The sequence below is a fragment of the Desmodus rotundus genome, chromosome 7, assembly GCF_022682495.2.
Source record: "Desmodus rotundus isolate HL8 chromosome 7, HLdesRot8A.1, whole genome shotgun sequence".
NCBI lineage: Eukaryota > Metazoa > Chordata > Mammalia > Chiroptera > Phyllostomidae > Desmodus > Desmodus rotundus.
This window is the reverse complement of record NC_071393.1, coordinates 90,166,457-90,192,896: the sequence shown is the minus strand read 5'-3', so window position 1 is coordinate 90,192,896 and position 26,440 is coordinate 90,166,457. Positions and strand designations below refer to the sequence as shown.

The window sequence follows — 26,440 nt, the reverse complement described above, 5'->3', positions numbered from 1 at the left end:
AGGACTCAGGCTATGTCAAAGCCGAGGGGCGAGGGTCCATCACCCCCATTTTCTATAGCCCCCCAAGTCCTTCCCTGTGGACCTCTTCATGACCATGCCTGTCTCAAGTCGTCCCTCCCTTGAGGAATCTTACCCATCATTGGCTAACTGGTCAGACTCAGGGCCAAGCAGGGTAAAGTAAAGTGGGCAGAGGTGGCACCCCTGCCAAGGAGATAAGCTTTGTCTCCTTAATGGTTTATGGTCCCAAGGTCTCTGACTCAGCCTTAACCATGGAGGGTTACAGCTTCTGAAACCAGGCAGAGCAGTTCGCAACAGAACAAATAATCCTGAAATTTGTAAGGAACTATGAAAGACTCTAAGAGCCAACACAATTTTGAGAATGAGGAAAAAAGCTGGCAGTATTATACTCTCTAATTTCAAACTATACTATAAAGCTATAGTAACCAAAAACAGTATGGCATTAGCATATATATCATTGGAACATAACAGAGAGCCCAGAAATAAACCTGATCAATAAGCATATGTGGTCAATTAATCTATGAAAAGAAGACATGAATATACAATGCAGAAAAGACAGTCTCTTCAAAAATGGTGTCAATAAAAATAAACTGCCACATGCAAAAGAATGAAACTGGATCACTTTCTTACACCATTTACAAAACTAAACTCAAAGTGGATTAAAGGCTTAAATGTAAGACCTGAAACCATAAAAATCCTGGAAAAAACAAACATAGGCAGTAAACTCTTTGACCTCAATCCTAGCAATACTTTTTTTTTTTATCTGTTTTCTCAGGCAAGAGCAACAATAGCAAAAATAAACAAGGAAACTACATCAAACTAAAAAGACCTTTTGCACAGAAAGGAAACTGCCAACAAAATACAAAGGCAACCTACTGAATGGGAGAAGATATTTGCAAGTGATGCATCTAATAAGGGAATAATATCTAAAATAATACAAAGAACTCACATAATTCAATATCAAAAACAACTTAATTAAAAGTGAGCAGAGGATCCAAATAGTCATTTTTCCAAAGAAGTCATGCAGATGGCCAACAGACACATGAAAAGATGCTTTCCTGATGTTTAGTGAAACATCAGGAAAATGCAAATCACAACCACAATGAGACATTACTTCACATCTCTCAGAATGGCTATTATCAAAAAGACAATAAATAATAAGTTTTGGCAAGGATGTGGAGAAAAGGGAACCTTTGTGCACTGTTGATGGGAATGTAAATTGGTACAGCTACTATGGAAAACAGTATAGAGATTACTAAAAAAAAAAAATTAGAACTACCATACGGACCCAGTAATTCTACTCCTGGGTATTTATCCGAAGAAAATGAGAACACTAATTTGAGAAGATATATGCACCTCTGTGTTCAGTGCAGCATTATTTACAATAGCCAAGATATGGAAGCTACCTAAGTGCCCACTGGTAGACGAATGGATAAAGATGTACATGTGCACACACACACACACACACACTCAGGAAGATTACTCAGCCTTAGAAAAGAATGACATCTTGCCATTTACAGCAACATGGATCGTCTTAGGATATTATGCCAAGTGAAATAAGTCAGAGAAAGACAAGTCCCATATGATTTCACCTATATGTAGAATCTGAAAATTAAAACAAAACATAAACAGACTCATAGATACAGAAAACAAACTGATGGTGGCCAGAGAGGATGGGATTGGAGAGACGGGCAAAATAGATGAAAAGGATTAAGAGACACCAACTTCCAGTTACAAGATAAATAAGTCATGGAAATGTAATGTACAGCATAGGGAATATAGTCAATAATATTACAATAACTATGTGTGGTGACAGGTGGGTACTAGACTTGGTGTGGTGATCATTTTGTATGATATTTAAATGTTGAATTACTATGTTGCACACCTGAAACTAATGTGTCGGTCAACTATATTTCAATAAAAAGAAAGTAACTAGGACAATAACTTATTACCTTAAGAGGTGTCAATTTTAAGGAAATATTAAGCATTTGTGTTGTCTCTCATGTATGAACAGTACTTTGGGTAATCAAATAGCCCTAGATGACGAGTGAAAGTTCTTTCTGAAAAATTCCACATGTTAAAAGTATAAAGAATAACAGAATTAGACAATCAGCATTTTAACCCCTCTCATAAATAGTAGATTGCAGCAATAATCATCAATGGATAAAAGCATTGGGAGAAGTTTTGTTGGAAACCTTCCGCCAGAGGAAGCAGGCTGTCATGCCTCATACCCATTGGTTAATCTTGGCATCAGAGAGCATATGCCTCCGGTTATGAAGTACTGTTCATGATCTATACAGGTGAACCAGAATCTAATCAAATCTTTTTTTCTGTAAAAAAAGATTTATTTTTACAGAGAGGGGAAGGGAGGGAGAAAGAGGGGGAGAAACATTGATATGTCAGAAACATTGATCATGGATCTTGGTTGCCCCTCCCACGCCCCCAGCAGGGCACCTGGCCCACAACCCAGGCATGTGCCCTGACTGGGAATTAAACCAGCTACCTTTTGGTTTACAGGCCGGCACTCAATCCACTGAGCCACACCAGCCAGGGCTCTAATGAAATCTTTAAAGCTAACTTCGGTTTGAAGGAAATATGAGAGATGAATGAATAATCAATTGACACTGCAAAGAAATAAACAGACAAATCCCAAATTTTGGATCTTCTATAGGACAATACACTTGGTTTCTTCACACATCAATTACCTGAGAAAAGGAAAAAATAAAGGGGAGAAAGGAGAGACAATTCTAGCTTGAGAGACTTTAGATAACTAAATATAATGTGTGGACCTTCTTTGGGTCCCACAAAACCAAATGGAAAAGCATTTAAAATACCTAGGGAATTCTTAACATGTCTAAGTTTTAGGTGATACCAAGAAAATGTATGTTTACTTATGTGTATAAAAATGATAATATGGTTATGTAAGGTAATATCATATTTTACATATATATTGAATATATATATTCAAGTGTGTAGAGCTGAAATGACATGATATCTGGAGTTTGCTTTAAAATAATTTGCCAGAAGGGGAATTGCTGGATCACATGGTATTTCCATTTTTAGTTTTTTAAAGAACTTTGTACTGTTTTCCACAGCAGCTGTATCATTTTTAATTCCCATCTATGTTGCATAAGGGTTCCAATTTTCCCACATCATGATCAACACTTATTTTCTTTCTTGTTTTTTTAATTAAGTTTTTAAATTGCTGTTCAAGTATAGTTGCCTCCATTCAATGGATGAATGGAAAAGCAAAATGTGGTATATACATACAATGGAATATTGTTTGGTTTTAAAAAAGAAGGAAATCCTGACATACTACAACACAGGTGAATCATGAGGACATTATGCTAAGTGAAATGTGCTAGTCATGAAAAGACAAATACTGTATGATTGCAATATATATATACATATATATGTGTATATATGTATATGTGTGTGTGTGTGTGTGTGTATATATATATATGTATATATATGTATATATATACATATATATATAAAGTGCTTAGAGCAGTCAAAATCGTCGAGACAGGAAGGAGAATGGTGGTTGCCAGGGGCGAGAGAAAGGGGAGAGAGGGGGAGTTGTTGTTTAATGGGTGCAGAGTTTCAGTACAGTGCGGTGAACTGTATGCTTAAAAATGGTTAACATGGTACGTTTATATATATTTTACGACAGTAGAAAGAGGGAAAAATACAAGCAGCCTATAAAAATAAAAATTGCCGAAGAGAGAGAAGAAGGAAGAGAAGAGGAAGGAGAAGAGAAAGAAGGGAGAGGAGGAGGAGGAAGAAGAGGGGAGATAATAATGATAACAGACGATGAAGACAGGGAGAGAGAGAGAGAGAGAATGAGAAATTAGTCATAGCTATAATATTATAAAATTTCCCTAAGCTGAAGAAAGACTCAATTGCTGACATACCTCAGGAATCAATATATGGTGTAGATGCCAAAAATGTGCACTTGTTTGGGTGAAGTTAACAAGCTTGACTATGAATAGGTGCTATTTTTTAGCCAACAAATACAGAACTTCTATTCCTTCCAAATAACTCCTAAACTTTTACTGTAATTGACTGTCACAAAGAGCATGTTGATTTTATTGGTTGAGTCTTTTTTAATGGTAGGGTCATGGAATTTTGATTTGCAAATGTATCTTGAATTGGATTTTGATCATGTTATCTATCTGTCTCTCTCTGTCTGTCTGTCCGTCTCTCTCTCTCTGTATCTCTCACCTCCTGTCCAAAACATACTGATTCTGCTGGCTCTGGGCTTCTATGTTGTGGTGATATTAAAGACAAACAAATTTACTCACCAACACTGAAGGCATCTTATCTGTGTCTTCTTTCTCTTCCCCAAATTTATTTTGCTGTTCCTCACACTTACTGTTCTGAATAACTACACTCAGTTTGTGAAGGTGTATAAACCATCCCACTGCTGTCTGTTTGGTATTGCATTGATTTTATAAAGATAATTGAGATAATTGGTATGTTTACAATATTGTACATTCTCACCTAGGAGCAAAGTATATGTCTTTACTACTCTGGTCTTCTTTCAAATCTGTTAATACATTTTACAGGGTTTTTTTCCCCACATTGTTCTTGCACATTTCCTCTTTTTTATTACTGTGAATGGCTTTTTAAACATTGCATTTCTTATTAGTTATTAGTAATATATGGGATAGCTCTTGATGTTCATATGTTGCTCTTGCATCTGGCTACCTGGAAAAATGTCATAATTCTTTAAAAGTTGATTGGAAATCATCTAAATCTTTTTCAATAGAGGAATAATTAAATTAGGGTAAAGCTAGTGAATGGAACATGATACAACTCTTTAGAAAAAATATATGTATATGGAGACAGTGATAGAAATATTGAGAGAGAGACAGAGAGCCAGAAAGAGAGAGATCTCCAAGACAAAGTTGGGGAGGGGAAAGTGAGTAGGCAAAAAAAAAAGAAGAAGAAGAAGAAGAAGAATACAGTATGGTTTAGCCCTGGCTGGTGTGGCTTACTGGATTGAATGCCAGCTTGTGAACCAAAAGGTTGCTGGTTTGATTCTAGGCCAGGGCACATGCCTGTGTTGCAGGCAGGGTCCCTGGTTGGGGGCATTCGAGAGACAACCGATCGATATATCTCTAGCACATTGATGTTTCTCCCCCTTACTCCCTCCCTTCCCCTCTCTCTAAAAATAAATAAAATATTATATTAAAAAGAATTAAAGAGTAATATAATATGGTTTAAATATGTAAAACAACTACAATTTGATATACGCATATATACTATAAATGCATAGGTCTGGAAAAATGCATCCAAATGTTAACAGTGATGACTCTTAGCTAAGGAAAACGGGGGATTTTACACTTTTTTCTGCATATGTTTCCATATTGTTTACATTTTTTTCTAAATTGTGAATTTAATGATGGCCTTGTAATTGAAATTTTTTTCAAGGTAAAGAATAAGATGCTGGGAATAGACAACTTGATAAAGATTGACATGGCAGAAGCTCCCGGGAGAGTAGATATAAGTCCATAGAAAACCCTCACGGGTCATTAATTTCTACAGTATCTTTAAAGTCACTTCCATTTGGCTTTGGAAATCCGTGGCTCTACACAACCTGTCAAGAAGTATTACCAGCATCCACTACAGCAGAAAATGAAGATAAAATGTAACACCACTGCCCAATGAAATCAGTGGAGACAACCCCTCGCTGATGTTTATCTACCTCGTGTGATGTCTCCTATGCTAGGGCCATGGACTAATGAAAGACCTACATAAATTAGCTGGAGAAATGACTAGGATCATTTTCCTTCTAGCCTTCTCTCATTGTCAGCTGGAAACCAGGTGAGACCAGCCTTTATTTCCTACATCTTTCTAGTGTCTAGGGTTTCTACACGGGGAATTCTTTCAACCTGGGTTTAGGAAGGGGAGCCGTGTTGGTTTACCTGCATCAGGTAGTTTGTGGCACATTTGTTTGCCTTGAAGCAAGGCGATTCCTGGGCTTGGCACAGGAGGTCTTTATGAAAGGCCCCTGACTGTCTCATATTACCGTAGCTGTCTGTGCCGTGTGCCTTGTGATGAGGGATAGTTGTGTCTTAAGTGGTGCCGTGTGTAACCTGGACTTCTATTTTATACACATTAAATGGAGATCAATGACAAGCACCTAACACAGTGACTTCCGGGGCTTCTCAAAGTCAGATGTAGGAATCGTGTCAGGACGAGGATTCAAGTCTGGGTAGACATTTGAATTTGCATTTCTAAGTAGCTCCCAGGTAAGAGGATGTGCCTGGTCCAAGGAACCACACTTAAAAGTACCAACAGTGTATGGTACGTGCTTGGTACTCAATAAATATTTGTTGAATGAGTCCTCTTCTGTCCTAACCCCCGGAATTCTGGAACCTCCTGTAGTGGCTTCGTCTTTGGTGTCTGTGTTAGACAGTGAGGAATTTTTTACTTTCTGGAAAGCTAAGTCTATCAAGCTGTTGTGTTTTACATACTTCCACCCCGATCCCAAAGTTCTACCCGTGTAGAGGCTGGACCCAGGGCTGTTTTTTCTTGCAGCCACCATCACTGTGCACACCCTGCTCTAGCCACCGCTCCCAGCCCAGTCTGGCATAATTACCTCTCTTCCCCACAGAGATGCCCCACTGGGGCTGGAGGTCAGCATCACAGGCAGAGCCAAGGGGGAAATGGAAGGCCCTTTATGCCAAACCAGGTTCCCTAGAGCCACAGCCCCTTTCCTCCTTGGGCGGTAGTGACTTGCTCAAGCACTAAATTGGTTCACAAAACTTAACAAACCACAAAATAAAAATCAAGCAGCATATGGACTGGAACACAGAGGTGCCCTAAACAGAGCAAGGACTAACAGCTAACCAGACTAGTATCTTGAGAAAGGTATTGACTACTTAGTTTTTCCTTTCACTACTGAGAGAAAAAGTGTTTGCCTACTTAGCTATGGAGAAAATGCCTCATAAATTCAAGTCTCAAGCCTGGTTCTTTTGGAGTTATTTTCCTTAGAGTAGTTTCAAAAGCCAAGTTGGAAAATGATGCAATTATGTATGCTAAAAATTCTTCTGGAATAAACTAGGTATGTTTCGGACAGATGGAAATGTTGGTTTTATTGTATGAAACTGGGTTTAATGTTTTAAGAATTGTCTCGTTCAAGATTACTGAATTGTGTAGACAGAAGAATTCTGTTGTCTTACAATCAATTTAACAGTTATTCTCACTTATTGGCCATTCAGCTGGGGGCTCTGGGGGTACAGTGTGAGCAGAATTCACTCGGGGATTCCAGCACGTGCACATTAGCAGAATAGATGGGACTATGATTTGTAGCACAAGCCTGCTCTTACAGGGAGCATTTTCCACCCACCCACAGCTTCGCAGTGATGTTGGAATCGGTCTAGTCGGTGGAGGCTCAGTAGCTTAAGGAGCTAATGAATATTCATTTCTTTTCCCTGGGTGCAAAGTAAAATAACCAGTAATTAGTATAATATTTAATACTTCTATTCAAAATAAATAAATCTTTTGTAAAAAAAAACCCCTAATTATTATAATGTAGCAAATTTTGTGTATGTATCTGGAATCAGATGTGGTGTTTTGAAATGCTTCTAAGCCCTCATTTACATGTTTGAGATTAGTTAATTATTCCCCTTGTATGCATAAAACAGAACTCTAAATTTTTACCTGCATTTATTATTCATTTTTCTCTCTCTCAAGTTTAGCTGATTCTAATATTTAAATTTTACATTTTCTTCAATGCTGAAGATATTTGTATTTTGAAGTAATGTTTTGAATTTGAATTTGCTCTTGTCCTCCCCTTCTCTTGTTCCACAGATACAGGATGCAAATGGCTACAGATATTCCCAGGCCGTGTTTCTTATCTGATCCTTGCTTCCTGGGGCAAGGGTTAGCTGTTCCAGTTTTTAAGAATATACATTCTTGAGCACACAATATGTGGTGGGCACCGTGCAGGGTGCTTCCCCACATGTCACCATGTTTTTATTCTACAGCAATCCTGTGGGACTTGTTTTTCTGCTACTATTCTGTAGATAAGGAAACCAAGCTCAAAGAAGTTGACTCCCCTTGTGCAAAGTATAAAATTCTAAATTATTCATATATCTGAGTCTAAACCCAGTTTATACCATAACTGCAAGATTCTGAAAGTTGTTCTTCCCGGTTGCTGAGGGGAGAGAGCTTTGGAAGAGGTGGTAGTATGTTTGTGTGCAAATAAAAATTCTCCAGGGTGTCCTCATGGGCTTGGGTGTTTGTGGGTGCCAACCTCTGCTGGGGGTGAAAGACATCCGAGGATCATTGGCCTTGGAAGCAAATACTTTCTGGGCTTGTGATATACAAGGAAACTTTTGATCTATAGCCTAGTGGTGTCTCAGTGATGCTGGCTAGTGCCTGCCAGAGAGAAGTCACATTCTTCCCCAAATGCAAATACATATATAGATCTATGCGGGATATGGTCAAAATCAGAGAAGACCTAGGTAATCATAGTGCTGCAAATCCTCAAGTCTATGAAAAAATGGAAAGCTGACACACAGGGGGTCTGTATGACTAATCCGGGGTTAAGAGTGGAGGCAAGAGACTCTGTTTTAGACCCTTTTGAAAGATTCCCAGGGCAACTAGAATAAAATTCAGATTTCTGACCATGTACTATAGGCCCCAAGTGGCCCAGCTACTGCCTGCCTCTCCCAGCTCCTTGTATGTTCCCCTTCCTTCCCTGTCCATGCTCAGCACCCTCTGGCCACACCAGTCACCTCCTACTGTTCCTCTAAATTGCAAGTTTGTTCTTGTCTCAACGCCTTTGCAGTTACTGTTCCTTCTACTTGGGGTGCTCTTTGCTGCTATCTCCTCATGGCTGATTTTTTTCTATCTTCAGGCCTTAGTTCATATATTTACTCCACACAAAGCCTTCCCTGCCCTCTGCTCTGATCTAAAGGAGCCTGTCCCCATGAGGTTGTCCCCCAAGCTCCCAGGAACTCATTGTCATTTGACCCTGTTCACTGGACTTCAGGGCACTTTAGCTTTCAGAGATGATCTTTGCTTATTTTCCTTTTATTGACTTTTTTGTTGATCACTTTGGCATCCAGAGCAGTTCTGGAGCATAGTAAGTACTCAATAAATGTGTTGAATAAATGAATGCATGTATCCATGCATGAATGCAAGCTAGACCTAAAGAGTTACAAGTTCTAGTGTTAGAAGGCACTTGCTAGCTAATCGATCCCAATGTTACACCCATTATCTGTATTTGATGATGTCCAATAAGAGAAAGCTCATTACAAGACAGAGTCATCCATTTTTATATTGAGAAGAGTTGTGAGACTGTGGAAAATAAGTCAAACTCATCTTAGTTCAAATTTAAATCTGTTACAAACTAGCTGTGAACCTTAGTTAGGCCAGTTAACTTCACTGTGTCCTGTTCCCTCATCTGAAAAGCAGGTAACAATGCTTACCTGGGCAAGCTGTTATCAGAAATAAACACAGCCATGCTTGTGTTTATGCAACACAACGCGTCTTGCATCTTTACACAAATATGTATAGAAGGTTAGCATGTAATTGTACCCATGAGGTGGGCACTGCACATCAGTCCTATTTTACAGATGAGAAAACTGAAAGGAGGGTTATGCTGTTAAGTGATTTGCCCAAAGTGCCCCCTTCTAAGAAATGGCCCAGTCACTGTTATCAAATTCCCATCCCACCAAAGCTATCTCTTCTCTCTGCCCCCAGCAGCAAATAGCAAACAGGTTGATGAAATGGAAGGATACAAATCTATTGGCCGATGTAGCTCTCAAATGGCAGAAAGCATCTGCTTCTCCCCCAGGGCAGCACAGTTGATTGGAGCTAGAGGGCCTGTTCAACAGAGATGAGCAAACATGTGCAAAGGAGGATGCACCAAACTCTTGTGCTAGGGCCCCGTCCTCTCTGCCTTTAGAGCACCACACCCCTTCTTCATTAATGCCAGCTTTGGCTCTGAAATGAATTAAAGTGATGGGCAAGTTGTATTATTACTTGTCGCTGTTATTGCACACCAAGGAACTCCAGCAAATTGCTACTGGGCACTGTGATGACCCAGCCATAGTTGCTGGGCATCATGGGAGATAATTTGGAAGTGGTCATTTCAGAGGGCATCAGAGCAATGGAGAGTGTGTGATTCAGAGTCAGACTTGAGTTTGAACTCTTATTCCATCATGTATCAACTATGTGACTTTGGGCAAGTTATTTTCTAAATATTCTATTTGCTGCTTTTGTATAAGAAGAATAATTTTATCTACCTCACAAGGCTTATTTGGAGAATTAAATATGCCCAGCACATGTCAACTTGTAATATATGATAGCTACTACAACCATCCTCTTTTCCTGCAGATAGCACTATTCTCCAGGTAGAAAGTTGATAGAAATGGTTGGAAATATTTAAGGGCTCCTGCTGTAATAAGGCCAAAGCAGGAGGCTCTTCCTGTTTCCAACTTGTGTTTTGTTTTCTGAGTGATAAGTGAATTCTGGGGGGAATTAGACAGTTTACTTCTGAACACTTCTTAGATAGGGTGGAAGTAATGTGAGTAATAAATTATCCTCTCTTCCCCAAGATATTCCTGGCCATTATTCTCTACTGTAATTAGAATGCCAGATGCAGATCCATCCATCTTCATCAAGAAGCTATGGTAAACTGGGAGAAATGCTTACTGCGAAGGAAGGATGGATTTTCCATGGAGCGGTAGACATTCAAACTTAGAAACTTGAGCTGACATCCAAAAGCAGATGTGAGGTCTTTGCTGTGCTTTCTTCTCAAATATGCATGTCTAGGCTCTTGCTTTCCTTTTAATAGTCAATCAAATCTCTTTGTTAGAAATCTCTGTAAGGTTTCTAAAGTATATTCTTGCTTATGTGGTTTTCCTCCCTTCAAGTGATGGGAAACATCCAAACTTCCTTGGGTTCCCTCTCACCACATCCCTCAAAGCTTTTCAGGCCTAGAATCTAGGCTATAATCTGTGTCATTTATGGCATCTTTGGCTTACATTTGTGTGGCTAATACATGCAGATGATATGACAGTCAAAATATCTGCCAGATGTGTCCAGATAGTGCTAGAAGAAAATACGTGCTGATAGAGAAAGTTCTTTATCTGTTGAACCTTCAAAGGAAAATGAGTAGATCCTTATGATCAATATGCTTCTCTCCACTGGAAATATAATCCAGCAATGTGATTTGAGGACCTATTAGAGACTACCCAGCCCCAAATCTTTCTCCCCTAGCCCTAATGTAGTCATTAAAATGCCTGTATTTGAATATAACTTCCTTACTCCTTCCCTCTCTCCCTTCTTCTACTCCTTCATGTGAATGGCTACAGCTGGGTGAGGGTAGGTGTCCTCTCTATCTTGCTCACCACTGTTTCTCTATCACTTAGCAGATATAGTAGATGCTCAACAAATTTTTGCTAAATAAATGGATGAATGGACGTTTTCTGATACCTATTATGTTCTGTGTTCTTCAATTCTTAGGGTTAAAATTGTATTGTCCCCAAACTCAGATATTTACATACTTCCTTCCAGACTTTTGCCAGATCTATGAACTACTTTTTTCTGTTTATTTGACATATTCCTGTAAATTGATTTTTCTTTATACTTAGGATCATCCAAAGCAATAATATTTGTGAAATTATAGATTTAGTGTCTATTTACAATTTTTCTCTAATTTACATTAAAGTAAATTTGTAACTATTAGAGTAAAAAGACTTGCATCACCTAAAATCATCTGGACAACCTCTATTAAAATGCCAATCTTATCTAGAGTGAGTTTAAAACATTATTGATCACGCCCAGTAGCTATGAACCTCTAAAGTAAGGAGGACTCAGGAACCACAGTTCTACAGAGGAAATACTTCTTTGTGAAGGCTGGTGCTCAAAGGAACAGGTGATGAACACATCCCAGAGAGTCAGTGGGTGTGGTGGGAAGCATCTGCCATATGATTCTCACTCTTTGTGACTTTGGTTGGATAAATACTTTGCTGAACCTCTCATCCCTCAAATCTAGTATGAAAGCAACCACCATACCACTGTAGGGCTTGAAAAGCACTGAGAGTTAAAGAACATTTATATCCAATAATAACTAGATAGCAGATGCAAAATAAATATTTTTAAATTTACATTAGCGTGAGGTCAATAAGCAATTAATATGAAGTTGAATACCAAAAAGCAGAAACAGGTTAAGAAAAGGGAAAGAAAAGTATTTCATTTATTCATTCACTCATTTGTTTATTCCTTCATTTAGTTGGCCAATAAATACTTAACTACATTCTTGCCCCAGAACTAGGTGCTGAGAATATTATTAGAATATTAGAGAATATTACTAGGTGCTGAGAATATGACATAGTCTAGTGGGAGAGACAGCTACACAGACAATCACACTTACAATTCTCTGAGTACAGCAGTGACGGATGCCACAGTGAAAAATACAAATGGTGTTCAGGGGGGAACCAACTAGCCTGAGGAGTCAGCAAGGGTATGGTTCCCAAAGGGACACCGACGCCAAGGCCTACCCATCAGGAGAAGTTAAGCAAATATATAAAGGAACACTGGAAGCCTACTTTCCAAATTTTTATGAGACTAGGTGCCCCCTCTCCTGATCTCTTTCTCTGTTTCTTCCCAACCGAGGAGAGCTGGACTTTCTGGTGGGTTTACCGTCTCACTCCCTTGCCAGTTGGTGGAGCACATTGGCTGCCACTGTCTTAAAAAAGAATCTTCAAGTGTGGCTTGAGAAAAGATCACAAAACCGAGAGAATTTCACACAGCAAAGCACTAATGAGAATCTGTCTCCATTCCTAATTATGAAGAATTAACTGTTAAAAATTTAGTGTTTCCATTTCTTGTGGGCATTCCCTTTACCAAAGAAAAGAGCAAATGTGGTAGGCACAAATTCACAGTTTGTAAATGTAGGAAGGTTAGAAAATAAAATCTATAATATAACATGTTTAGTGTAACATACAAATATCACTACCAAGCACGTTAGGCCCCTAATGGGGGTCCTAATGGGTTTTCCTTGACAGGTCAGCTAAGAGAAGGGGCCGTTAGTCGGCATCAATGAAAATAAGAGTTATTCTGCTTCAAATAGCTCAGCCTCCCCCCGCTTATGCTCCCCAATTTGTTTTTCTCTAGCCGATTTTATCCTTTTGTTGAAACAAAGGATACACATTTATTATAAACAAAAATAACAAATACAGATTGGTAAAAACAAAAATTAGCCATTATCTCACTACCCAGGAAATATTAACAGCCATAAGCATTTTGTGGTATATCCACATATGTAATTAACTTGAAATCATATTGGTATCACACTGTTGGTTATCGATCTTTTACAATTGTTTTTTTTTTCTTCTAACTTTCAACAGGAGTGACTTTTAGAATAAACCTTAGGCTTTCCCTGGAGCCAAGTCTCCTAAGAAAATCATTTGAGAAGATTACTCATCCTAATAATCCACAATTCAGAATCCCTCTCAGGAGAGTTTGTTAACTTTGGGGATTAACAATAGGCTTGATTGCAATGCCTCCAAGTAGCTGCCTATGTGGAGGCTTGGGGACTGCTGGGTTGGGAAGCATTTTTGCAAATTTGCACAGGAAAGGGTCACTGAGGCTTTCCCCCTTCATTTCTCTTCAGTTTTTAAAAGCAAAGAAATAGCAATAGTCTTAAGCAGCAAAGGGACTTCAGCTGCAGCTGATAGGAGCTGGGTATTTTGAAGGCTTGCAAGGAAAAATCATTTTGCAAGAATGTGTAGATTAATAAAGATTAATCCAGACTCTTAGTAGCATGGTAACTATGTGACCGAGGTAACACTTAGTGTTACTCTCCGAGCTGCAGTCGGGTTGTTTCTCCTGTTTCACGTTCCTAAGGTGGCTCACATCACCGCCAGGCTGGAAATGCGCTCACATCAGACCCCTGTGCTTTTCTGTTCCACCACCAGATACTTCCAAACTCCTCAACATCCCCCCTACTTTGTACCCTGCTCCCCAACATTGTGGGACCATTATGCTCTAAACTGCCTCACAGAGACCCATCAGAGGGGAGAGCTGGCAATAGAAGGGACTATCGGCAAATTCAGATTCATGCTGGTGAAGGCTGAGTTTGTCATGAAAATGATGTGATAGTTTACCTGTTGGGGGAGGAGGTGATTGCTACCTTGTTCTCCCAGTGCCCCTGTAGGCTGATGCAAGAGGAAAAGGAATGCAACATTGATAAGCGCATCTGGAATGGCATACTAGGGGGACATCTGAGTAACAGCCTGCCAAGGTGCCTAAGATTGAACTTGGCTTGAGGTCCCATAAGGTTTTTTTTTAAATTAAAGTTGGGAAATTTTCTGCTTTCATTATGATCTTTATCCAAAATTTCTGTTGGAAATGTCTGTTCTAAATAACTCTTGAAAGGGAATAATGATTATCTAATCTCTCTAAAACATAAACAACTAAAAGCACCCCAAGCACAGAATATATTTGTTTGCTTAGCTATAATGATGGTAACTAACATCTCGTTGTCACTTAAGATGTTGGGCAATATCTTATTTAATAGCTCATTTAAGTCCAATGACAGTATGAAATAGGTACTTAATTTTTCAGAAGAGGAAACTGAGTCAAGAAAAAATTTCCCCAAATCTAGCTTGACTTCGAAGTCCATGTGCTTAACAATGAACTCTACTGCGCATCCCAAGTTCCATTGTTTCACACTTGTGACCTTCCTGCAAGAGTGGTCACACTCTTGCCACATGAGAGAAATGAAGTTGGGGCTCTCAACTGCTTCTTAGTAAACCGGAGAAGCTTTGCAAAGCATGCTGCTAATGGACCTACTCTTGGGAGCTCATTTTTTCTGGGTTTCTAATGCCAGGACAGAATGAAAGATTTCACTTAGACAATCAACTTGGAGTGGAAACAACACGTAAAAAGTTGTGGTGCTCAGAAATGATAAAAACATGATTTAATAGAAGTTGCAGTTTCACTTTCACTTGAGGTTGAGACATCTTAAACGAAAGGGAAAAAACCCAGTAGGGTTCAGCCCATTCTGGCTCAGCTGTCTGGCTGGAGTCAAGCTCTTGATTCTCGGAGACTTGATTTCTTCATATATTAGGTGAAAGGATTGGGCCAGATAATTTCCAGTGTGTCTGAGCCCCGAGTGTGAGGTTGGTTGGTCTGTCTCTGCTGTGGTTGGGAAGTTGTGGAAAGAGGGTGGCCTCGGCTTGTCTTCCATTTCTCCCTTTTCCCATAGCCCCTCCTATTGGGGAACAACATCACTTTGGAGGGTCAGGGTAGGGAAAAACAAACCGTCCTTTAGTCTGGAGTGAGGTGTACAGTCAGACAGGGTGTGTGTGTTTTAAGAATCCCCAAATCCAAAAACCAAAACAGGAGGCAGAAGCCAATGTATCCTCAATACCATTCCCTGAAAACATCAGTGCTCTTACTCCTCTCTGATTTTCTCACTTTGGATAAAGACAGTGACGCAGGTATTTCCCTATTATAAGAGAAACAACTGAGTCAGCACTCTATGCAAGCTCTGTAGAGCACAGTGGTGAGGGGTGGCTGAGGCCACCAGCCTGCTCTTGGCAGCCTGCAGGTTGCACATGCTGGATCGACAAGTTGATGCAACACCTGGTTTAGAATATTGGGAGGGCTCTTGTACTGTTTCTATGCTGATCATTTCTCTTTGCCCACAAGTTTTCTTAGGGTTTATGTGAGATCTGGCTTTCCCAAAAGTGCCTGCAGTTGTGCATGGGAGGGGAAGGAGGGAAGGGAAGCCTGGCAAAGATCATTCATGAGTAATTTACTCAGATTTCGGAAGTCCGTGTTTCTGGAAGCAGCTGTGACTTCCTAGTGTCATACCTGGCATATACTGGGCACACAAAATTCTCTCATTGTGGAATGAGAGAATGGATAGAAAATAGATAGATACCTAGATAACATAGGTAGATAGATAGTCCTGTGTTGATGACAGGTAGCCGGTTACAGGCAAAACTGGAGCTAAAACCCAGGTTTGCCGATTCCAGATAGTGTTCATTCCGCAATCTTCTGCCTATTTTACTCTTCTCATAGTGATTTAGTTCCTTAAACTCACGCAATTTTATGAACCACTGGCCTCCTAGATGCTTTCTCATGCTCAAATGTCTGATCTCCTCTCACAGGTTAGGAGCCTGTCCTGGCACTAAAGAGGTGGGATGTGATTGCTGCAGCCACACAGACACGCTTCTCCTGCTGAGGTAAACCTGGATATGTGCGCAGGGTAGACTAGGTAGGAAGGAAAGAAGAGTTCTGTCCACCCCTCAACTCACCAAGTCGTGAAATAGCTGAGTTCTTTAGGCTCAGCAAAGTGTTAAGCAGAAGCCAAGTTGCTAGCCCTCTTAAAATTACTATTCATATGTCATGCAGAAGGCTTTAATTTTGGCCACATGCTTCTCCTTGGCTTTATCATTAGCTGAAGCTCACTTGTCCTTGGCATCCCTTGGCCTTGGTTTTTCTTAATGGAACATCATGAGTAATAGTATTTCCTGCATGTTGTTTGAGAAACACATTCTAAGTGTTCTTGGACACTTGAGTGGTTGGTTTCTAAGCTATTTATTCAACAAAATGTGCTGTGCAAATGCGTGTGATTTGAAGATATGAAAGAAAGCAGTTATTTCTACTAAGACTTAAGTCAATGTCATAGTTCTTAAAAATAGCCGTTTGAGAAATTTTTCTTTTACATCATTCATATTGTGGGTAAAATTGACCACTTCAGCAGGAACACTGAGAAATGAAAGAATTCTAGATAGACTTTTGCTGGATGAGTCTCTATTTGCCTTTCTGTCTGATCTATCTGTCTGTCTGTTCATCTGTTTGTATGTCTGTCTATCTATGTAATATTAAGACTTTAAAAAATGATAGCATAATGAATACCCACATACCCATTTTCTAGATTTAGTAGGTATCAACATGTTACCATAAGTACCCCACCAAAGTCTTTGCATTGGTGTATTTTTTTAAATTACCAATGTCATGGCTTTTACCCCTAAAATTTTTAGTATACACCTCTTGAAAATAAGGACAGACCACTTCCTGTGTAACCATAAAACCGTTACCTCACCTGACATAATGGCCAGAGATGCCTCAATGTCATCTACTGACCAGTCCCTGTTCAGTTGCTCAGTTGTCCTCAAAATGTCTCTGACAGCTGGTTTATTCCAACCAGGACCCAACTAGGAACCGCACATTACATTTGGCTGTTATGTCTCTTAAGGCTTTTTAAATCTAGGCCTAAATTATACACAAACACGGTTAGGAATTGACAGATCTAATTTCAGTCCTAGCTCTGCCCCCAGCCAGCTGCCTGCCACAGAGCACAGCACTTTGCCTGCCAAGCCTCACTGATCTCATCTGTAGAATTCATTCACTCACTACTGTTCATTCTTTCATTTAATAAACACCTATTGGGTGCTCGGTGTGACCTGGTTCTTGCATTAGAGACTGTTGTAGAAAGCACGTTGCCTCCCAGAAAATGACAGATTTCATAATTCTAGTTCTTGCGAATTAGCTATGCAGGATCCACCTCTTCCTTCCCTCTCTGTTTCATGACATTCGTTTACTGAGGACACACAAGACCAGTTGTCCTGTCGAGTGTTGAACTGTTTGCATTTCCCCCTCTTGTGATACCATTTGTTTTGTTTTTCTGTCCCCCGTATTTCCTGTGACTTGGAAGTAGTATCTAAAGTCTTGACTAAATCTGGGTGCATGACTTTTTTTTCATTTTATTTTTTGTATTGTTGTTCAAGTAGTTTTGATGAGAATATTTTATAGGGAGTACTGTGCCCTTCACATTGCCTCTCATCAAGCGGCACATAATGTCTGGCTGGCCTCCTGGTAGAGAGCTATGACTGGTTTGGGGTTTTTGTCACATAGCCTGATGCCCCACATGTTTTCCCCATCTGGTGGGGGAGGTAGTGCTCTGACACCAGGTAAATCTAATTCCCTACCAACATTTCCCCCACTGTCCATAAATGATCCTTGGTTGAATCTATTATTTCTTTAGGGATTGCAAAATGGTGATTTTTCCAGTTTTATCATTTCTTCTACATTTACTAACCAGTACTCATCCATAAAGAATACCTTATCTCATCAGCTGGGGCTTAATGGTTACCCTAAAATATAAGCTCTTTACCAATTTTCCAAGTATGATAGCCAACTGCAATGATAACAAACAAGATTTGTTTGCCTGCTTTCTCTTTTTTGAGTATGTTTATGAACACAAGGGTTTTAGATATTCACTGTGCTTCGATCCATTACAGACAGTTATTCATTCTGATACTTAAATTGTTCCAAGTTTATGGGTGTCCCTTCCATTTGGGTTGATATTTGAAGATGAAAATGAAAAGATAGCTTCAGCAGAAAACACATCTAAGAACATGGCTGTGTCTGGTACTGGGCTAGATGCTGGGCAAAAGAGGCCACATTCACACATTTAACACTTAAGAGATAAGTCCTAAAAATCTTAGTGAATAAGCAAGACCAAACTGTGGAGTGAGCAGGTTTGCCTTTGAATGTGCCCTCTGATACCAGGCAAATGGACAAATTGAGTCAGCTGTGGCCTCTGAGGATGCAGTCAGGTAGCTAGTTCAGCATATAGTAGCCAATGACTCAAATCTATAAAAAGGTAAATCAGAACTGAAATGTGAGGTGGGTTTCAGTTTTTCTATGTTTGTTCTGTTTCAGCTGTTCTCCTAACTGCAGTAACAAAAGCCAAATCAAAATGATCTTAGCATTTGAGGCATAGTAGTTGGGGTGGGGTGAGGTGGGGTGGAGGTGAAGGGGACTTGAGAAAAACAGGTGTTGGGAAATGATGCTGTGTCCTTCCCTCAACACATACTGCGTGGTGGAGGCAGCTAGTGATCTCCCCTGCACTGGTGCCCCATTCACAAGCTGGGCTGGAGCCCTGCCTCGCCGAGGCTGGTGGTGATGACAGATGGTCAGTAGTGGACAGGGGAACGTTAGACTACTTGAAAGACTCATTATTGTTAGATAAAGTTAAACAAAATTTTTAACTTTAATATTTTTTGAAGAAATGTTTTAGGCCCTGGCTGGTGTGGCTCAGTGGATTGAACCCCAGCCAGTGAACCAAAGTGTTGCCAGTTCGATTCCCAGTCAGGGCACATGCCCAGGTTGCAGGCTGGGTCCTCAGTGGGGGACACGTGAGAGGCAACCACACATTGATGTTTCTCTCCCTCTCTTTCTCTTTCCCTTCCCCTCTCTCTAGAAAGAAATAAATACAATTTTTTAAAAAAGAAATGTTTTAGCTAGCCAAAAAGAAGACTGAAGTCCAAACCACTAGCAGCATGACTAAGTGAAAGAGACATACACGGCCATCGTCTGGGAGTTGGCAGGCATTTTTATACATCAAGTAGGGGGAGGGAGCAGACAGATGTAAGCTGTCTGAAAGAACTTGTATTTGTTTTAAGAGGTGGGAGAAGGTGAAGTGGGGCCAGCTCTGGGATGGGCACAAAGTTCCCAAAAGGAGATGTCTGCTCCTGTGGATTGGCTCTGGGCAGCATGCGGAAAGCCCACGAGCAAACAAGAAGCGGAGGCTCCTTGAGTTCAATGGTGCTGGCTAAAATAATGTGTGGAAACAGCCGTCTGGTAATTAATCCGAAATTCCAACAGACATAGAAGGAATGTGAGCAGTCCTGTGTTAGTTGGCCTGCAGCCATAAACAGACTAACAGTTCTCTTTTTAACTTCCCTGCGCTGTAATTTAGTTTGGAACATCTCCGAATTCTCTCCTTGTCAATGATAGCCAGTAGGAGGATCTGGCCAGTCGTCCTGTAGACTTTATCACAGTTCTGGAAGTGTCTGGTGTTTTTCTCTCGTGGTATCTTTTATCTTGTTCTTCTACCCCATGTATGTTCTAAGCCTGCAAGTAGAAGCAAAGGCTTGCTTAAATTCTGGTGAAATGTTTTTGACAAGAATAGTTTGGAGGCCTAATTTCCTTTCAACTTAAAATAGTAACAGGAGGCGCCATTTACTCAATGCTTAACTTATATAACCCTTTCAACTACTTCTTTGATGTATGTGCTGTTGTATTTTACAGATGAGGAAATCGAGGCACAGAATGGCTAAGTAACTTGCCTGAGATCACCGCTAATCCGTGACACAGGATTTGAACCTGAGTTTTCAGGCTGCAGAGTTGGGGCTCTTAACTACTCTGCTGTGTGTGAATACTTTCTGGAGAAAGCTGTAATAGATGTCTGCATCATTTGATTTCCGTATCACAGATTTGAATTTTTGATTTGGGCTTCTGAGGAGCATAAGAACATCGGAGGTCGAGCTTCAGCCAACAAGATGACTACAACGAATTTTTCCACCACATATTTTTTGTGGTGGTTGTTCTGTATTCACCTTCTCTAGTCGGTACTTGGAGGGACTTGACTACCTGCCTAGAAAAGCAAAACCGATGCTTTCTGTCCTTTTTTTTCCCTGCTATAATTTGAGGACCTAAATACATACTTCAGACAGCTCAGTCGGTCCATCACAGAGAAGAGCATCTCATTTGGGGCACAGTATAGTCCATTGGTTCCATGCACAGGCTCTCCACAGAAGGTTTGGGGTCAAATGGGACTCTCTCTGATGCTTTGCTTGTATTTTACGTTAGGAGAACTTGTCTAGCATAGTGTCAAGTGTGTGAACTTGAGAGCAAGGCTGTCTGCATTTGCAAGACACACACAAGGGTTGGTGCATGGTAATCATTCAGTAAAAGCCAGCTATTGTTACTGGAATGAATGGCTTTCTTAGCTCAAAAGTGGGTTATGAAGAGTATCTTTGGACTCCTCTATGGAGATTAAGACCAAGAAACACCAGGCCAAAGATTCTGAACGAGGGTTCTAATACCACCTGCTGGGTGCAACCTAGTTCAGGCGGGATGGGATGCCAGGTATTCATAACAATGATGAAAAATTCCCCTCCCTCATTCCCACACACGTGTTACACCTGTGCCCTGGGACAGGCTGCTGTTAATCCACACTCCCCCTGCCAAACAGCCAGTGTCTTTGAAGCTCCACTTCCTGTGGATCCTTCCTGCTGTGCCGCTCAGTGACTTGAAAAGAGCTTTGAGTCCCAGTGACCCAGCTTGAATCACAGTCTCCCTGCAGTCGCTGTGTGACTCTGGGCACCTTACCAGCATTTCTGAGTTTCTTCTGCCCATCTGTAAAAGGAAGACAATACCTACCTTGTGGGTCATTGTGAGCACTGAGAACTATTCATATATAAAACACAGTGGCTGGACCTCCCTCTGGAGGTCCCTCTTCCTACCGTGACCACCACCAAGGCCACGGAGAGCATCCAGAGGTACCTGGGAACAGGGAAGTCATGTTTAGTGCTCTTTTTAACAGGCGGAGTTAAGATCTTAAAATGGTGAATTTTTTTAATTTACTATTTTCAATCTGCTAAGTGTTTTCCCCACCTAACACCCTGGACTGAAATAAGTAAGATTAATGTTTAAGAATTGCTAATTACTGAACCAGATGATTCCATCAAAGGCATAGTTTACTCTTAAAGAGTAACATGTTTATCCTTTTCATCTTAAAACATGAGAGGTTGGATCTTTTTTCAAAAGCTCGATCTAGAGTAGTCAAATTCATAGGGGCAGAAAGCAGAGAGGTTGTTACCAGGGGCTGGGAGAAAGAGGATTGGGGGTTACTGTTTGATGGGCACAGTTTCAGTTTTGCACCTGGAAAGAATTCTGTGGATGATGATGGTGGTAGTCACACAACAACGTGAATGTACTTTGTCCCACAGAACTGGATACTTAAAAATAGTTCAAATGGTAAATTTTATGTTGCATGTATTTGGCCAAACTTTTAAAAAATAAAAAAATAACGTGCAAAACCCGAATAAGCACAGTCTTAGTTCCCTTAAGCCTCTGGGCCCTGACAAGGAGGCTGGCTGGAGGCACCTCCCGCACCGTGTTCTAGATTCTAAAAGCGAGAGGCACAGCCCCTTTTCAGAAGCAGCGTCCCTGTGTGTGGTCCTCGCCGGCTGCCGGCTGTGGCCAGTGCTGGGGCATTCCTGAGATCTGACGCTCTTGTCTCATTTCTGACTAAACCTGAGTCCCCTGAAAGGAAGGAACCTATTTGTTGAGGACTGTGCTAAAATCAGGTTGGGGAGAATTTTCAGGGAAATAGCTCCATAAATTGTGTGTAGATGCAAAACTAACAGGCACATGAAAGATTTGTATTTTGAAAACAAAACCCCTGTGGGATTCTCTCAGCACAAAATGAAAAGGTCTTCTTAACATTCAGTTGAACTATTAGAGCCATTTTTTTGCTGCTGCAAGCACTAATGCAGGTACGGACACTGCCACAGCTCCAGATTGCAGCGCGGCAAATTAGCAAGGTTTTAACTTGGCTGCAAATACCAAGCTGGCTGCTTGTCATTATGCAAAAAAGGACCGGGGGTAGGAGGGGGACCGGCACCTAGCGGCAAAGCACATTATAATTGTTTAAGCAGGCCCCACAAGTCATGCATTTCAATTATTTGTTCAAAGCAGCCTGCAATTAGGAGTTGCAAACAAGGCTTTTGAATGCAAAGTCAGACAATTAAAATGTTTCATGAGTGCATTAGAGAAAGAAGTTCTGAATTAGCACTTTGAATACACAAGACCTCTTTTTCTAATCTCTAGTCCCTTTCACTCTTTGAAAAAAAAACAGAGAGAGAGAGAGTAAAAGGGGAAAGAGACATTTGGGGCTGTGGTGGAGGTGATTTGGGTGTTTACTTATTTATATCAAATGCCTGGCTAATCCAGGGAAGATTGAACCATCCTAATCTGTCCCTCGTATATTTCAATGTCTCTTGTTAGGGGCCCGATCCTTGTCCCAGAATAATGGCCCAGGTGCCAAAACCCCTCTCCTAGGGGGGTCGTAAATCACTTTAAGCATCTCTCCTCCCTCTTCCCTCACCACTCCTCACTCTGTCCTTTGAAGAAGCGGGTCCATTTGAACCAGTGATTTGTGACTTTCCAGTATTTAGAGCACAACCCCGGGCTGGTCGCACTGACACACAGGATGGGAGGGACCAGAGCACTGGACAGTGTTGGGATGTGGGAGGACAGCGTCTGTGTGTGCCGGGGCGACTGGTGAGCAGAAGCTGGCAGCTCTGGGGAGACATGAAAAATACTCTAACCTGCCTTACTTCTTTAAAGGAAGGCCAGCTGCTCAACTCTGTCCCTTCCCCCACCTTCCCCCCCCCACATTCCCTTCCCCAGCCCACAGATATCCTGCTGATATTTAAATTTTATTTTATGATTTAATGTACTTTAGGACATCTTTACATTTTTTTTGTCAGAAAGCACACTTTTAGGAGAGGAAAATATTTCCAGCATAGGGGGAAAAATGAATGTCCATCCTTTCATTTTTTTCCCTTTAGATATTAAGACCTCCTAAAAAGCATTGTTTGTGTAAGGAGTTAACAATTAGTACAGAGTAAGTGATTGCAACCCAAAGTGTTTTATATTATTATTCAATGTGTGAGATTAACCAGGGAAATCTAGACAATTTAAGGTGAAAATTGCCAACATATCAGTTAAATGTGTGTGTGTGTGTGTGTGTGCGTGCCTAATTTGAGAGTCTAGTGGGTAGTAGCCTTAATTTATCATTTCCTGTCTGTAGTTGATTTATGAAACATCATTTAAATAATCCTATGTACTCTCCTTTACAAAGAAAACACTTTCTAAGAAAGTTACTTAGTTTGTGTAAGGAAAAGTCCTTTAAAAACACCCCCACCCTTGTTCAATTCTAATTACTTTGCTTCCAAGCAATCATTGAGGATTCAGAGCACTGTGAAAATGCTTTAATATGATCAATACACTCTATTAGTAGGAAAATTTTTATTATTTTCCATGGAAAATATTTCCATTATGTAAGCCTGTGTAAAAAAAATGTCATTTTTCCATTAGGCCATGCGTAACTAGGGATGTGACGTGATGACTATTACAATTATGTCATTTAATTGTTTGTTATCTAGGTACAACAAAACAATTGCTTTCTTTTTTAGTTGGCACAATTTCAACTCTCTAGCTTTATTTTTTTTTAACAGCCTCTGGTATTTCAAACCATTTTTTGACATGCCCAAGTGATAAACTGAATTATTTTAGATTGATGGTGTTTTTGCCAATCTGTTTTTTAAAGTAGTAAGTGCCAATAAAGAAGAGAGAGATACTTTTGTTTTTAAATTAAAAAAGCTGCAGGTTCTTTGCCATAAGCTTGTCTCAGGTAATTTACAATAGAAAGAGGTGGCGTGGGGCGGGGTGCAGCTGTGTGTGGGGCAACCATGCATAAAGTCACACTTAGGTACAACAAGATTCTTCCCCAAATGCCCTGAACAACATCTGCCTAAATGCGAAACTTGAATCTGAAGGTGAAACCCACTGAAGGAAACGGTAGCCAGGTCATATGTTAAACTATTGCAAAGTGATGAGTAAATTACTTCAGGCTTGATGATTTCTACATTATTTTCACAACTTTTTGGCCTGCTCATTTATTTACTCATTAGGCTTATGGGTGTTAGTTCTACAGCTGGCTCTTTTTCTCTAAAGAGATGACTCAGTCCAAGAGTGTGTCTATAAATTGTACCAGTACAGCCAGTTAAACTCTATACAGGCTGAAAAACAGCTTTTTGGGCCTCCTTAATTTGACTGGGGGTACGGAGAGAAAAGAAATACCCCACAAAATGTTTCTCGCTCAGGTTACTGTCCCAAGTAGACATTCCTTCTGAGGGTGAGTACAAGAAACAGCAGTTAGTACTATAAATAAGAAAGGGAGAGAGAAAAGACTTTCCAACTCCTGCTTTTCTAGAAATTGTATGAACTCAGGGTCTGACAGGTAAGCCAGACATACAGCTGAGGCTTTTCAGGAGGAAAATAAGAGGAAGGGACTCCAGTGTTTCCCCCCCTTTGCCATCCCCTCACCCCACTTATGCCCATTTATGTAGACCATTTCATCCCAGTCCATTTCACGATCAAGAGGTAGTGGGAATCTTGCCACCATCTCTGGAAACCCAGGGCTGGAAGCCAACCAGCCCTTTGGATATCTCAGTAGGAGGCAGAGAGAAGTTTCTGTTGAAGGACACCAGTACAAACGCCTTTTATGCAAAGGGGACATGGGAATACTTCAAATTATCTACCTTCAAAAGCCGAGTGTTTGAGTCGCTCCCTGAGAACGGACTCCTCGGTCTGTGAAATGGAAAAACAAAGGTGTTCAGGGCTGGGTAAAGGAATGAAGACTTTTCCCAGCTGTAGAATTCAAGGATGATGAAAGGGAGATGCAACAGAATAAAACAAATTGTGCGCTGGAGGGTGGAAAATACAGATTTGAAAGTTAAGTGTCTGGAACAAGAGAGATATGAGTCACTGGAATTTACACGTTACTATAGGAAACAAAGATAAAAAGATCGTGAGAGGAGTAGTAACTAACGCTCGTAGCAAAATGGCATTTGTTAAGTGCAAAACTAGACGACGGCAGGAACTGTTCAGCTGAGGAAAGGGGTAGTAATTATGGAAGACAACAGCAGATAATAACATTTACGGAGTGACCTACGGAGATGAAATTGGGTGTTTGGCAATTATACCAGATAGTAGCACAGATTTTTCTTCCCTCTCAAAACAGTAAATCAGAGAAAATTAGGGCTGGAAGGTGTTCAGTTTCTAGTAGGGGAGACAGTGACGCTTGGTTTGCTAGAGGGCAATGCTGTTCCAGCCACAGGGGAACGGCTTTTCTCTGTACCAAATAGCATGTTTCTCTTATGTTAAGGTGGAAAACACATCTGGCTTTTTGAACTCTAGTGTGTAGATGTAAAATGTAATGCATGCAAGGAAAAGCACACAAACACCTCTCTGACTCCTACAGTCTATCCTTCCTGACCAGAATCCCTACTGCCCCCAGAGGTGCTATCCTGTCTTTTATCAGAACAATTCTCTTGCTTTTCTTTATACTTTTATTATCTATGTGTGCTTCCCAAACTATATAGTTTAGTTTTGTTTATTTTTGTTTATTTTTAGTTTTATATATATATTTTATAGATACAGATAAAAATGAAAACACATTCTAAGTATCTTTTGGGTCTGGATTGTTTTGTTCAACATTGTTTTTGTTAGGATCCTTCCCATTGTTGTAGGTAGTAATAGTTCGTTCATTTCCATTGCCAGGTCACATCCTCACCGTATGACACTCACAGTCTACCCATTCCATTGTTTACGGGCACTTTGGCTTGTGGACAAGATTAATAGCAATCACCTCCCCTATTTTCTCCTGGGTTCCTCTTCTCCCTGGGACCATCTGGACTACAGTTCCCAGCCTCCCTTCCAGGAAGGTATGGACGTGGGTTTGGCCTGGGCTGTAAGAACCTCTCACGTGTGATCCTCCACCATCTTTCCTATTCATCTAGAC

The 26,440-nt window shown here is 40.5% G+C and overlaps 1 long non-coding RNA gene across 1 annotated transcript in view; it reads left to right on the top strand.

The window, feature by feature from the left end:
- The window catches only part of LOC123480513 (uncharacterized), a 113,511-nt gene extending 93,337 nt beyond the window's left edge, over positions 1–20,174 (top strand). Inside the window, exons 3-4 of the long non-coding RNA XR_006656550.2 lie at positions 16,164–16,238; positions 20,095–20,174. This is a non-coding gene — a long non-coding RNA (uncharacterized lncRNA). The remainder of the gene's footprint in view (positions 1–16,163; positions 16,239–20,094) is intronic.
- Positions 20,175–26,440: the final 6,266 nt, after the last annotated feature.